Raw genomic sequence first — 15,827 nt, 5'->3', positions numbered from 1 at the left:
TTTCTCGTATATTTGTTTGCGTTCTTTGTGATTTGGTATAGCCCTTTGTCAGATGAGTAGGTTGCAAAAATTTTCCTCCATTCTGTAGGTTGCCTGTTCACTATGATGGTAGTTTCTTTGCTGTGCAAAAGCTCTTTAGTAATTAGATCCCATTTGTCAATTTGGCTTTTGCTGCCGTTGCTTTTGGTGTTTTAGACATGAAGTCCTTGCCCATGCCTATGTTCCTGAATGGTACTACCTAGATTTTCTTCTAGGTTTATGGTATAGGTTAACGTTTAAGTCTCTAATCCATCTTGAATTAATCTTCGGATAAGGGTAAGGAAAGGATCCAGTTTCAGCTTTCTACTTATGGCTAGCCAATTTTCCCAGCACCATTTATTAAATAGGGAATCCTTTTCCCATTTCTTGTTTCTCTCAGGTTTTTCAAAGATCAGATGGCTGTAGATGTGCGGTATTATTTCTGAGGATCTGTTCTGTTCCATTGGTCTATATCTCTGTTTTGGTACCAGTACCATGCTGTTTTGGTTACTGTAGCCTTGTAGTATACGTTTGAAGTCAGGTAGCGTGACGCCTCAAGCTTTGTCCTTTTGACTTAGGATTGTCTTGGATAAGCGGGCTCTTTTTTGGTTCCATATGAACTTCCAAAGCAGTTTTTTCCAATTTGTGAAGAAAACTCATTGGTAGCTTGATGGGGATGGCATTGAATCTATAAATAACCTTGGGGAGTATGGCCATTTTCACGATATTGATTCTTCCTATCCATGAGCATGGTATGTTCTTCCATTTGTTTGTGTCCTCTTTGATTTCACTGAGCAGTGGTTTGTAGTTCTCCTTGAAGAGGTCCTTACATCCCTTGTAAGCTGGATTCCTAGGTATTTTATTCTCTTTGAAGCAATTGTGAATGGAAGTTCATTCCTGATTTGGCTCTCTGCTTGTCTGTTACTGGTGTATAAGAATGCTTGTGATTTTTGCACATTAATTTTGTATCCTGAGACTTTGCTGAAGTTGCTTATCAGCTTAAGGAGATTTTGGGCTGAGACGATGGGGTTTTCTAAATATACAATCATGTCATCTGCAAACAGGGACAATTTGACTTCTTCTTTTCCTAACTGGATACCCTTGATTTCTTTCTCTTGCCTGATTGCCCTAGCCAGAACTTCCAACACTATGTTGAATAGGAGTGGTGAGAGAGGGCATCCCTGTCTTGTGCCAGTTTTCAAAGGGAATTTTTCCAGTTTTTGCCCATTCAGTATGATATTAGCTGTGGGTTTGTCATAAATGGCTCTTATTATTTTGAGATACGTTCCATCAATACCGAATTTATTGAGCGTTTTTAGCATGAAGGGCTGTTGAATTTTGTCAAAAGCCTTTTCTGCATCTATTGAGACAATCATGTGGTTCTTGTCTTTGGTTCTGTTTATATGCTGGATTACGTTTATTGATTGCGAATGTTGAACCAGCCTTGCATCCCAGGGATGAAGCCCACTTGATCATGGTGGATAAGCTTTTTGATGTGCTGCTGAATCCGGTTTGCCAGTATTTTATTGAGAATTTTTGCATCATGTTCATCAGGGATATTGGTCTAAAATTCTCTTTTTTTGTTGTGTCTCTGCCAGGCTTTGGTATCAGGATGATGTTGGCCTCATAAAATGAGTTAGGGAGGATTCCCTCTTTTTCAATTGATTGGAATAGTTTCAGAAGGAATGGTACCAGCTCCTCCTTGTACCTCTGGTAGAATTCAGCTGTGAATCCATCTGGTCCTGGACTTTTTTGGTGGGTAGGCTATTAATTGTTGCCTCAATTTCAGAGCCTGCTATTGGTCTATTCAGGGATTCAACTTCTTCCTGGTTTAGCCTTGGGAGAGTGTAAGTGTCCAGGAAATTATCCATTTCTTCTAGATTTTCTAGTTGATTTGCGTAGAGGCGTTTATAGTATTCTCTGATGGTAGTTTGTATTTCTGTGGGGTCAGTGGTGATATCCCCTTTATCATTTTTTTTGCATCTATTTGATTCCTCTCTCTTTCTTCTTTATTAGTCTTGCTAGCGGTCTGTCAATTTTGTTGATCTTTTCAAAAAACCAACTCCTGGATTCATTGATTTTTGGAGGGTTTTTTGTGTCTCTATCTCCTTCAGTTCGGCTCTGATCTTAGTTATTTCTTGCCTTCTGCTAGCTTTTGAATGTGTTTGCTCTTGCCTTTCTAGTTCTTTTAATTGTGATGTTAGAGTGTCAATTTTAGATCTTTCCTGCTTTCTCTTGTGGGCATTTAGTGCTATAAATTTCCCTCTACACACTGCTTTAAATGTGTCCCAGAGATTCTGGTATGTTGTATCTTTGTTCTCATTGGTTTCAAAGAACATCTTTATTTCCGCTTTCATTTCGTCATGTACCCAGTAGTCATTCAGGAGCAGGTTGTTCAGTTTCCATGTAGTTGAGTGGTTTTGATTGATTTTCTTAGTCCTGAGTTCTAGTTTGATTGCACTGTGGTCTGAGAGACAGTTTGTTATAATTTCTGTTCTTTTACATTTGCTGAGGAGTGCTTTACTTCCAATTATGTGGTCAATTTTGGAATAAGTGCGATGTGGTGCTGAGAAGAATGTATATTCTGTTGATTTGGGGTGGAGAGTTCTATAGATGTCTATTAGGTCCGCTTGGTGCAGAGATGAGTTCAATCTGGATTATCCTTGGTTAACTTTCTGTCTCGTTGATCTGTCTAATGTTGACAGCGGAGTGTGTGAAGTCTCCCATTATTATTGTTATGGGAGTCTAAGTCTCTTTGTAAGTCTCAAGGACTTGCTTTATGAATTGGGTGCTCCTGTATGGGTGCATATATATTTAGGAGAGTTAGCTCTTCCTGTTGAATGATCCCTTTACATTATGTAATGGCCTTCTTTGTCTCTTTTGATCTCTTGATGGTTTAAGTCTGTTTTATCAGAGACTAGGATTGCAACCCCTGCTTTTTTTGTGTCTCCATTTGCTTGTTAGATTCCTCCATCCCTTTATTTTGAGCCTATGTATGTCTCTGCATGTGAGATGGGTCTCCTGAATACAGCAGACTGATGGGTCTTGACTCTTTATCCAGTTGCCAGTCGTGTGTCTTTAATTGGATCATTTAGTCCATTACATTTAAGGTTAATATTGTTATGTGTGAACTTGATCCTGCCATTATGATATTAACTGGTTATTTTGCTCGTTAGTTGATGCCGTTCTCTCCTAGCCTCGATGGTCTTTACATTTTGCCAAGTTTTTGCGATGGCTGGGTACCGGTTGTTCCTTCCATGTTTAGGGCTTCCTTCAGGGTCTCTTGTAAGGCAGGCCTGGTGGTGACAAAATCTCTAAGCATTTGCTTATCTGTAAAGGATTTATTTCTCCTTCATTGATGAAACTTAGTTTGGCGGATATGAAATTCTGGGTTTAAAATTCTTCTTTAAGAACGTTGAATATTGCCCCACTCTCTTCTGGCTTGTAGAGTTTCTGCCGAGAGATCTGCTGTTAGTCTGATGGGCTTCCCTTTGTGGGTGACCCGACCTTTCTCTCTGGCTGCCCTTACGATTTTTTCCTTCATTTCAAATTTGGTGAATTGGCAATGATGTGTCTTGGAGTTGCTCTTCTGGAGGAGTATCTTTGTGGGTTCTCTGTATTTCCTGAATTTGAATGTTGGCCTGCCCTATAGGTTGGGAAGTTCTCCTGGATGATATCCTGAAGAGTGTTTTCCAACTTGGTTCCATTTTCCCCCTCACCTTTCAGGGACACCCAATCAGACGTAGAGATTTGGTCTTTTTACGTAATCCCATACTTCTTGCAGGTTGCTCATTTCTTTTTCTTCTTTTTTCTTTTGGTTTCTCTTCTCGCTTCATTTCATTCATTTGATCTTCAATGCTGATACTCTTTCTTCCAGTTGATCGAGTCGGTTACTGAAGCTTGTGCATTTGTCACGTATTTTCGTGTCATGGTTTTCATCTCGTCATTTCGTTTATGATCTTCTCTGCATTAATGAGTCTAGCGTCAATTCTTCCACTCTTTTTCAAGATTTTAGTTTCTTTGCGCTGGGTACGTAATTCCTCCTTTAGCTCTGATAAGTTTGATGGACTGAAGCCTTCTTCTCTCCTCTCGTCAAAGTCATTCTCTGACCAGCTTTGATCCGTTGCTGGTGATGGGCTGCGCTCCTTTGCAGGGGAGATGCGCTCTTATTTTTGAATTTCAGCTTTTCTGCCCTGTTTTCCCCATCTTTGTGGTTTTATCTGTCTCTGGTCTTTGATGGTGGTGACGAACTGATGGGGTTTTGGTATAGGTGTCCTTCCTGTTTGATAGTTTTCCTTCTGACAGTCAGAAGGACTCTCTGTTGGTCTGTTGGAGATTGCTTAAGGTCCACTCCAGACCCTGTTTGCCTGGGTATCAGCAGCAGAGGTTGCCGAAGATAGAATATTGCTGAACAGCGAGTGTACCTGTCTGATTCTTCCTTTGGAAGTGTCCTCTCAGGGGTGTACTGCACCCTGTGAGGTGTGGGGTGTCAGACTGCCCCTAGTGGGGGATTTCTCCCAGCTAGGCTACTCAGGGGTCAGGGACACACCTGAGCAGGCAGTCTGTCCGTTCTCAGATCTCAACCTCCGCGTTGGGAGATCCGCGGCTCTCCCCAAAGCTGTCAGACAGAGTCGTTCGCGTCTGCACCGGCTCCCGCTACTTCCCCTGTTGGTCTTCAGCTGTGCGCTGTCCCCAGAGGTGGAGACTACAGAGACAGGCAGGCTTCCTTGAGCTGCTGTGAGCTCCACCCAGTTCGAGCTTCCCAGCGGCTTTGTTTACCTACTTAAGCCTCAGCAATGGCGGGCGCCCCTCCCCCAGCCTCGCTGCTGCCTTGCGGATAGATCGCGGCAGACTGCTGTGTTAGCAGTGAGGGAGGCTTCGTGGGCGTGGGACCCTCCCGGCCAGGTGTGGGATATATTCTCCTGGAATGCCTGTATGCTTACAGCGCAGTATTGGGGTGGGAGTTACCCGATTTTCCAGGTGTTGTGTGTCTCAGTTCCCCTGGCTAGGAAAACGGATCCCCTTCCCCCTTGCGCTTCCAGGTGAGGCGATGCCTCGCCCTGCTTCAGCTCTCGCTGGTCAGGCTGCAGCAGCTGACCAGCACCGATTGTCCGGCACTCCCTAGTGAGATGACCCCAGTACCTCAGTTGAAAATGCAGAAATCACCGGTCTTCTGTGTCGCTCGCGCTGGGAGTTGGAGACTGGAGTTGTTCCTATTCGGCCATCTTGCTCCGCCCCCTATGTGAATATTTTATACCTACATCTATTATAATTATTATGTCTCTATTTGATACCTATATCTATTATATCTATTATGTCTACATTTTATACCTATATCTATTATATCTCTTATGTCTATATTTTATACCTATATCTATTATATCTATTATGTCTATATTTTATACCTATCTATTATATCTACTATGTCTATATTTTACGCCTATATGTATTATATCTATTACGTCTATATTTTATAACCATCTCTATTATATCTATTATGTTTATATTTTATACCTATATCTATTTTCTCTATATATTATACCTATGTCTATTATGTCTATATTTTGTACAAATATCTATTTTATCTGTTATGTCTATATTTTATACCTATATCTATTTTATCTATGATGTCTATATTTTATACCTATATCTATTAAATCTATTATGTCTATATTTTATATCTATATCTATTATGTCTATATTTTATACCTGTATCTATTATATCTATTATGTGTATATTTTATACCTATAATTATTATATCTAATATGTCTATATTTTATAGCTATATCTATTATGTCTATATTTTATATCAATATCTATTATATCTATTATGTCTATATTTTATACCTATATCTATTGTATCTATTATTTCTATATCTTATACATATATCTATTATGTCTATTATGTCTATATATCATACCTATACCTATTATATCTATTATGTCTATATTTTATACCTCCATCCATTATATCCATTATATCGCTTATGTCTATATTTTAGAACTATATATTATTTCTGTTATGTCTATATTTTAACCTATGTCTATTATGTCTATATTTTATATCAATATTTATTATATCTATTTTGTCTATATTTAATACCTATATCTATTATATCTATTATGTCTACATTGTATCCCTTTATGTATTATGTCTATATTTTCTAACTCTATCAATTATAGCTATTATGTCTATATTTTATACCTATAATTATTATATCTTATATGTCTATATTTTATACCTATATCTATTATGTCTATATTTTATATCTATATTTATCAATTATGTCTATATTTTATACCTATATCTATTGTATCTATTATGTCTATATCTTATCCATATATCTATTATATCTATTATGTCTATATTTCATACCTATATCTATTATTTCTATTATGTCTATATTTTATATCTTTATCTATTATATCAATTACGTCTATATCTTATACCTATATCTATTATATCTATTATGTCTATATTTTATACGTATATTTATTATGTGTATTATGTCCATATTTTATACTTATATCTATTGTATCTATTATGTCTATATTTCATACCTATATCTATTATATCTATTATGTCTATATTTTATACCTATATCTTTTATATCCATTTTGTCTATATTTTATACCTATTTCAATTATGTCTATATTTTATTCCTATATCTATTATATCTATTATGTCTATATTTTATACCTATATCTATTATATCTATTATGTCTATATTTTATACCTGTATCCATTATATCGATAATGTCTATATCTTATACATATATCTATTATATCTATTATGTCTATTTTTTATACCTATATCTATTGTATCTATTATGTCTATATCTTATACATCTATCTCTTATATCTATTATGTGTATATTTTATACCTATATCTGTTATGTCTATATTTCATACCTATATTTTTATACCAGTTATGTCTTTATTTTTTACCTATATCTATTATATCTGTTATGTCTATATTTTATACGGATATCTATTATGTCTATATTTTATACCTATATCTATTATATCTACTCTATATTTTATACATATATCTCTTATATCTATTATGTCTATATTTCATACCTATATCTATTATATCTACTCTGTCTATGTTTTATCCCTATATCTATTATATCCATTCTGTCCATATTTTATACCTATATCTATTATATCTATTATGACTATAATTTATATCTTTATCCATGATATCCATAATGTTTATATTTTATGCCAATATGTATTATATCTACTATGTCTGTATTTTATACCTATATCTATTATATCTATTATATCCATGTTTTATACCTATATGTATTAAATTTATTATGTCTGTATTTTGTACCTATATCTATTATATCTATTATGTCTGTATCTTATACCTATATCTATTATGCTTTATGTCTTTATTTTAAACCCATACCTACTATATCTATTATGTCTATATTTCATACCTATATCTATTATAAACATTATGTCTATAGTTTTACCTATATCTATTATGTGAATATTTTATACCTATATCTATTATAATTATTATGTCTATATTTGATACCTATATCTATTATATCTATTATGTCTGTATTTAAACTTATTTCCATTATTTCTATTATGTCTATATTTAATACCTGTATCCATTATGTCTATATTTTATACCTATATTATTTCTATTATGTCTATATTTTATACCTATATCTATTATATCAATTATGTCTATGTTTTATACCTATATCTATTATATCTACTATGTCTATATTTTACACCTATATCTATTATATCTATTACTTCTCTATTTTATACCCATCTCTATAATATCTATTATGTTTATATTTTATACCTATATCTATTATATCTATATCTATATTTTATACCTATATCTATTTTGTCTATATTTTATACCTATATCTATTATGTGTATATTTTATACCTATATCTATTATATCTATTATGTCTATATTTTATAAATATATCTATTAAATCTATTATGTCTATATTTTATACCGATATCTAATATGTCTATATTTTATACCTATATCTATTATGTCTATATTTTATATCTGTATCTATTATATCTGTCTTTATTTTATACCTATATCTATTGTATCTATTATGTCTATATCTTTTTTTTTAACAGGCTTAATTCACTTTATTTTTCTTATATTAAAAGCCTATGTTGTAGCCACAGCTGGAGCCTGGGTCCGCTGCACGGAGACTCTGGTGTGGGTCTTGACAAGGTGGTCAGTGAATTCCTGATAGGTAGACTTGGTAAACACAGTCTCCTTCCACAGGTCAGGGGTCAGGTAGCTGTAGGTCTTAGAGATGGCATCAAAGGTGGCCTTGGCGAAGTTGTCCACGGTGGCAGTGCAGCCCCGGGCTGAGGTGTAGCAGTCATCAATACCAGCCATCATGAGCAGCTTCTTGGGCACAGGCGCTGAGACGATGCCAGTGCCCCTGGGTGCAGGGATGAGGCGCACCAGCACAGAGCCACAGCGGCCTGTCACCTTGCAAGGGACGGTGTGGGGCTTGCCGATCTTGTTCCCCCAGTAGCCTCTGCGCACCGGGACAATGGAGAGTTTGGCCAGGATGATGGCCCCACGGATGGCGGTGGCCACCTCCTTGGAGCACTTAACACCCAGGCCGACGTGGCCATTGTAGTCCCCGATAGCAACAAACGCCTTGAACCTGGTGCGCTGACCAGCACGGGTCTGCTTCTGCACCGGTATAATCTTCAAAACCTCATCTTTGAGAGAGGCCCCCAAGAAAAAGTCAATGATCTCAGATTCCTTAATGGGCAGAGAGAAGAGGTAGATCTCCTCCAGGGACTTGATCTTCATGTCCTTGACCAAGCGTCCCAGCTTGGTGACGGGCATCCACTCCTCATCCTCGGCCTTGCCTCCGCGAGCTCTGCGGCCTCGGCCCCGACCTCGTCCACGGCCGCGACCCCGGCCCCGGATGCCAATGCCGAAACCTCCGCGGAAGACACCGCGGTTCCCCATCCCAGGGCCACCAGGGCCTCCGGACCACCCCGCTGCACCGGCGTCATCCGCCATTTGGTGTTTTCTCGGAGAAGAAGCTTATGTCTATATCTTATACACATATCTATTATATCTATTATGTCTATATTTCATACCTATACCTATTATATCTATTATGTCTATATTTTATATCTATATCTATTATATCTATTATGTCTATATTTTATACCTATATCTTTTATATCAATTTTGTCTATATTTTATACCTATTTCAATTATGTCTATATTTTCTACCTATATCTATTATGTATATATTTATACCTATATCTAGTATAATTATTATGTCTATATTTTATACCTATACCTATTATATCTATTATGTCTATATTTTATACCTATTTCGATTATATCTATTATGTCTGTATTTTATACCTATATCTATTATGTTTATATTTTATACCTATATCTATTATGTCTATATGTTATACCTATATCTAATATGTCTATATTATATACCTATATCTATTATGTCTATTATGTCTATATTTTATACCTATATCTATTATATCTACTATGTCTATATTTTACACCTATATCTATTATATCTATTACGTCTATATTTTATACCCATCTCTATTATATCTATTATGTTTATATTTTATACCTATATCTATTATATCGATGTCTATATTTTATACCTATATCTATTTTGTCTATATTTTATACCTATATCTATTATGTCTATGCTTTATACCTATATCTATTTTATCTATTATGTCTATATTTAATACCTATATCTATTATATCTATTATGTCTATATTGTATACCTATATCTATTAAATCTACGATGTCTACATTTCATACCTATATCTATAATATCTATTATATCTATATTTTATACCTATATCTATTATGTCCGTATTTTATACCTATAGCTATTATATCTATATTTTGTACCTTTATCTATTATATCTATTTTATCTATATTTTACACCTATATCAATTATATCTATTATGTCTATATTTGATACCTATATCTATTATATATATTATGTCTGTATTTTTTACCTATATCTATTATATATATTATGTCTATATTTTATAACTATATCTATTAAGTCTATATTTTATACCTATATTTATTATATCTATTATGTCTATATTGTATACCTATATCTATTATGTCTATATTTTATACCTATATCTATTATGACTATATTTAATACCTGTATCTATTATATCTATTATGTCGATATTTTATACCTATATCAATTATGTCTATATTTTATACCTATATCTATTATATCTATTATGTCTGTAACTTGTACATATATCTATTATATCTATTATGTGTATATTTTATAATTATATCTATTATGTCTATATTTCATACCTACGTTTCTATACCAGTTATGTCTATATTTTATAACTCTATCTATTATATCCAATATGTCTATATTTTATACCGATATCTATTATGTCTATATTTTATACCTATATCTATTATATCTACTCTGATTATATTTTATACCTATATCCATTATATCTAATATGTCTATATTTTATAACTATATCTATTATATTTATTATGTCTATATTTTATACCGATATCTATTATGTCTGTATTTTATACCTATATCTATTATATCTACTCTGACAATATTTTATACCTATATCTATAATATCTAATATGTCTATATTTTAAACCTATATCTATTATATCAATTACGTCCATATTTAGTACCTATATCTTTTATGTCTATTATGTCATTATATTATATCTATGTCTATTATATCTATTATGTCTATATTTTATGCCAATATCTATTATATCTACTATGTCTGTATTTTATACCTATATCTATTATATCTATTATATCAATGTTTTATACCTATATCTATTAAATCTATTATGTCCATATTTTATACCTATATCTATTATATCTATTATATCAATGTTTTATACCTATATCTATTAAATCTATTATGTCTATATTTTATACCTATATCTATTATATCTATTACGTCTATATTTTATACTTATTTCTATTATGTCTTTATTTAATACCTATATCAATTATGTCAATATTTTATACCTATATTATATCTATTATGTCTATATTTAATACCTATATCTATTATATCCATTATGTCTATGTTTTATAACTATATTAAATCTATTATGTCTATATTTTATGCCGATATCTGTTATGTCTATATTTTATACCTATATGCTATTATATCTATTATGTCTATATTTTATAACTATATTTATTAAATCTTTTATGTCTATATTTTATACCGATATCTATTATGTCTATATTTTATACCTATATCTATTATATCTATTATGTCTATATTTTATACCTATATCTATTCAATCTATTTTGTCTATATTGTATATCTATATCTATTATGTCTATATTTTATACGTATATCTATTATATCTATTATGTCTATATTTTATACCTATAATTATTATATCTAATATGTCTATATTTTATAACTATATCTATTATGTCTATACTTTATACCTATATCTATTATGTCTATTATGTCTGTATTTTATACCTATATCTATTATATCTATTATGTCTATATTTTTCACCTATAACTATTTTGTCTATATTTTTTACCTATATCTGTTATATCTATTATGTCTGTATTTTATTACTGTATGTATTATATCTATAATGTCTGTATTTTATACCTATATCTATTATATCTGTTTTGCCTATATCTGTCATACCTATTATGTTTATATTTTTTACCTGTATCTATGATATCTATTGTCTATACTTTATACCTCTATCTATTATATCTTTTATGTCTGTATTTTATAGCTTTATCTATTATATCTATTAGGTCTATATTTTATACCTCTATCTATTACATCTATTATGTCTATATTTTATACCTCTATCTGCCATATCTATTTTGTCTATATTTTATACATCTATCTCTTATATCTATTATATCTATTTTTTGTTTGTTTTATACGTCTATCTGTTACATCTATTATGTCTACATATTATATGTCTATCGACTATTTTTATTATGTGTATATTTTATACCTAAATCTATTATATCTATTATGTCTATAATTTTTACCCCTATTATATCAATTATGTCTATATTTTATACCTCTCTCCATTATATCTATTATATCTATTATGTCTATATTTCATACCTATATCTATTATATCTATTTTGTCTACATATTATACCTATATCTTTTATGTCTATATTTTATATCTATATCTACTATGTCTATATTTTATACCTATATCGATTATATCTGTTGTCTATATTTTATACGAATATCTATTTTGTCTATATTTTATACCTATATCTATTATATCTATTATGTCTATATTTGTACTTATATTAATTATGTCTATATTTTATACCTATATCTATTATATCTATTATGGCTATATTTTATAACTATATCTATTATATCTATTATGTCTTTTTTTTTACCCATATCTATTATGGCTGTATTTTATACCTATATCTATTATGTCTTTATTTTATACCTATATCTATTATATCTATTATGTCTACATTTTATTCCTATATCTATTAAGTCTATATTTTATACCTATATCTATTATATCTATATTTTATACCTATATGTATTATATCTTTTATGTCTATATTTTATACCTATATCTATTATATCTATTATGTGTATATTTAATACCTGTATCTATTATATCTTTTATGTCTATATTTTATACCTATATCTATTATATCTATTAAATCTATATTTTATAACTATATATAACTATTTTTTATACCTATATCTATTGTATCTCTATTTTAAACCTGTATCTATTATATCTATTATATTTATTTTTTATAATTATATCTATGATATCCATATTTTCTTCCTGTATCTATTATATCTATTATATCTATATTTTATACCTATATCTATTATATCTATATTTTATACCTACATCTATTATATACATTATATCTATATTTTATACCTATATCTATTATATCTGTATTTTATACCTGTATTTATTATATCTCTCATGTCTGTATTTTATACCTATATCTATTATATCTATTTTGTTTCTATTTTATACCTATATGTATTATATCTATTATGTCTATATTTTATACCTATATCTATTATATCTACTCTGTGTATATTTTATACCTATGCCTATTATATCTAATTTTATGCCTGTATAAATTATATCCATATTTTATACCTACATCGATTATATCTATTATGTCTATGTTTTATACCTATATCTATTATATGTATTATGTCTGTATTTTATACCTATATCTATTATAACCATTATGTGTATATTTTATACCTATATCTATTATGTCTATATTTTATATCTATATTTATTATATCTATTATGTCTATATTTTATACCTATATGAATGATTACTATTATGTCTATATTTTATACCAATATCCTTTATATCTACTATGTCTATATTTTATACCTACATCTATTATATCCATTATATCTATATTTTATACCTATATCTATTATACCTATATTTTATACCTATATGTATTATATCAAATATATCCATATTTTATACCTATATCTATTATATCTATATTTTTTACCTACATCTATTATATGTTTATATCTATATTTTATACCTATATCTATATCTATTATATCTATATTTTTACTGACATCTATTATATCTCTTATATCTATATTTTAACTATATCTGTTATATGTATTATGTCTATATTTGATTCCAATATCTATTTTATCTATAATGTCTATATTTTATACCTATATCTATTATGTCTATATTTTATACCTATATCTATTATGTCTATATTTTATACCTATATCTATTATAACTATTATCTCTATATTGTGTAACTCTATTTGTTGTATCTATTCTGTCCATATTTTATACCTATATCTATTATGTCTATATTTTATACCTATATCTATGATATCTATTATGTCTGTATTATTTACCTATATCTATTATGTCTATATTTTATACCTATATCTATTATATCTGTCTCTAATTTATACCTATATCTATTATTTCTTCTATGTCTATATATTATACCTATATCTCTTATGTGTATTTTTAACCTATATGTATTATAACTATTATGTCTATATTTTAGAACTATATCTGTAATATCTATTCTGTCCATATTATATACCTATATCTATTATGTGTATTATGTCCATATTTTTTTCATATATCCATTATATCTATTTTGTCTATATTTTGTACCTTTATCTATTATATCTATTATGTGTATATTTTATACGTATATCTCTTATATCAATTATGTCTATATTTTATACCGATATCTATTATATATATTCTGTCTACTTTTCATCCCTACGTCTATTATATCTGTTATGTCTATATTTTATACCTATATCTATTATATCTATTATATCTATATTTTATACCTATATCTATTATATCTATTATGTCCATATTTTATACCTTTATCTGTTATAGCTATTATGTCTATATTTTAAACCTACATCTGTTATATCTACTATGTCTATATTTTATACCTATATTTATTATATCTATTGTGTCTATATTTTATATCTCTATCTTTTATATCTATTTTGTCTATATTTTATACCTATATCTATTGTATCTATTATGTCTGTATCTTATCCATATATCTATTATATCGATTATGTCTATATTTCATAACTATACCTATTATGTCTATGTTTTATACCTATATCTATTATGTCAATATTTTATGCCTATATCTATTATATCTATTATATCTATATTTTATACCTATATCTATTATGTCTATACTTTATACCTATATCTATTATGTCTATGATTTATACCTGTATGGATTATAAGTATTATGTGTATATTTTATATCTATATCTATTATATCTCTTATGGCTATATTTTATACCGATATCTATTATATCTATTATGTTTATATTTCATACCAATATCTATTATGTCTATATTTTTTACCTATATCTATTATATCTCTTATGTCTATATTTAATACCTATATCTATTATATCTATTATGTCCATGTTTTATACCTTTATCTATTATAGCTATTATAGGTATATTTTATAACTCTATCATTTATATCTATTATGCCTATATTTTATACCTACATCTATTATAGCTATTATGTCTATATTTTATACCTATATCTATTATATCTATTATGTCTATATTTTATACCTATATCTATTTGGGTTGTCTATATTTTTTACCTATATATATTATGTCTATTATGTGTATATTTTATACCTAATCTATTATATCTATTATGTCGATATTGTGTACCTATATCTATTTTGTCTATATTTTATATCTATATCTATAGTATCTATTATGTCTATATTTTATACGTATATCTATTATATCTGTTATTTCTATATTTTATATCTATATCTATAATATCTACTATGTCTATATTTTATACATATATCTATTATATCTATTATGTGTGTATTTTGTAGCTATATCTATTATATATATTATGACGTATTTTATACCTATATCTGTTATATTATGTCTCTATTTTATTACCATATCTATTATATTTATTATGTCTATATTTAATAACTATATGTATTATATCTACTATGTCTATATTTTATGTCTAAGTCTATTATAACTATTATGTCTATATTTTATACCTATATCAATTGTATCTATTTTTACTAAATTTTATACCTAGGTATTATCTATATATTTTACACCTATATCTATTATATCTATTATGTCTATATTTTATGACCATATCTATTATATCTATATTTTACATCTACATCTATTATAGGTATTATATCTATATTTTATATC

General features: G+C 29.3%; 1 pseudogene; it reads right to left on the bottom strand.

Annotated features, from left to right (window-relative positions):
- Positions 1-8,185: 8,185 nt before the first annotated feature.
- On the bottom strand, positions 8,186-9,085 carry LOC115896230 (annotated as a pseudogene).
- Positions 9,086-15,827: the final 6,742 nt, after the last annotated feature.

Source organism: Rhinopithecus roxellana, unplaced genomic scaffold (assembly GCF_007565055.1).
Source record: "Rhinopithecus roxellana isolate Shanxi Qingling unplaced genomic scaffold, ASM756505v1 contig943, whole genome shotgun sequence".
Taxonomy (NCBI): Eukaryota; Metazoa; Chordata; class Mammalia; order Primates; family Cercopithecidae; genus Rhinopithecus; species Rhinopithecus roxellana.
This window is presented reverse-complemented; position numbering and strand designations above follow the sequence as displayed.